Consider the following 1,637-nt stretch of genomic DNA (forward strand, 5'->3'; position numbering starts at 1 on the left):
TGTTGTTGTTGTTGTTATTTTATTTCAATTATTAAACTGTTTTTATCTCAACCCATGAGTTTTCTCACTTTTACTCTCCCAATTCTCTCCCCTATCCCACCAGGGAGGGGGAATGCGGGAGCAGCTGTGTGGTGCTCAGTTGCTGGCTGAGGTTAAACAACAACAAGGTTCCCCACAGGTCTCAAGTCATATCTTCCAGTGACATCCAGGTATCTCAGATGTCCTGCACCATCTCAAATGGCACTAAAGGCCTATGCTAAGGCACTAATTGAGACCCTGCATTTGGGGATGGGATTAATCTTCAAAGTGGACACCTAAATGTGAGTATCTCAGTAGAGTTGTATGCCTACCTGTGAGGTAGGTGTTAAGCCAATTTTATCCAACGGAGACTGTTTAGTTAATACAGTCAGTGAAGCCTGCAGAGCTACCTAGCTCACCCTAGCCTACGTTTAGTCAGCTAATAGCTCTCTAGATTCCACTGGGATGGATTTGGGTGGACTATGATGACAGTTTAGGCACCTAGGGTGGGATACAGTTGCCATCTGATATCCTAGAGTATCCCACCTGGCCTAAATAAGGGAACTGAGATCTCGGAAGTCTGGTGTCACATCTGGTCAGTACCGTGCTGGTGTCTTGAATGGCCCTACATACTTACGCTGTAGCAACTAAATCCTGCCCCTTACAGATACCCTTATAGATACCTTTATTTAGTCTGGAGCTGATACCAACCCTCTTGACTTTACCTCTGCTCATTTTTTTTGTGTTCTTCCTGGTATCTGGAGTTTTTGCACTTGTGGCTTTTACATCATACTAGCTACAGTCTCTTCTCTTCCTTCTCTTACAGCTCCAGCAGATCCAGTGCTGGTTTGTTTTGTACTCTCCTTACAAATTTATGGTTACAGACCATTTAGCTCTTATCAGCTGAAAACAAGGAATCCTTCACATGACCAACAGTAGCCACCTGTGACTTGTAGTGTTTCAGCTAATTTGGAGGGAATTTTTGATATCTCCCCTTTCTCTTGAAGATTAAATCTTATCAGATTAATAGGTGGAAGGGTATATGGAAGAAAATTGCTTCGATCTTGTTTTTCTCCCTTTTGTGATGACTGTTTTTCAGCTTTCCTAGTGAAAGAGTGAAGGCCAGCATTTTGTGAACCTGTCCTTTCAAAATATACCCTTAAGCACACTTAAAATGGAATTTTTTCCCTTCACGATATGGGTGATAGACAACAATTGTACACAAGCAATGTATGACTTGTAAGAAGCAAGCATTTTTGAGTAAATTACCGAATGATTATTAAGCACACTTGCTGGATATAATACAAGAGACTTTGATATTGTCAAGGGTTACGCTAAAAAGGCAAAATGGAAATAATTACTTTAAGGATGATATTAAACTACGTTGGGGAGTGAAGGAAATTCTGCAAATCTCAGCAGATGCCATGATTATTCCTTTTTCCTAAATATAGTGTTTAGGGACATTTGAAAAGCCCTGGGCAACCTAGCTGTTCTGCCTGGCCTCCCACCACTGGTCCAGAAGGGTTCAGGTTTGCCCTGGTTTCGGCTGGGGTAGAGTTAGTTTTCTTCCTAGGAGCTGGGACAGTGCTGTGGTTTGTTGTGATGAACCTCAGTGAGGA

The sequence above is a fragment of the Pygoscelis adeliae genome, unplaced genomic scaffold (assembly GCF_000699105.1).
Source record: "Pygoscelis adeliae isolate BGI_AS28 unplaced genomic scaffold, ASM69910v1 Scaffold98, whole genome shotgun sequence".
Taxonomy (NCBI): domain Eukaryota; kingdom Metazoa; phylum Chordata; class Aves; order Sphenisciformes; family Spheniscidae; genus Pygoscelis; species Pygoscelis adeliae.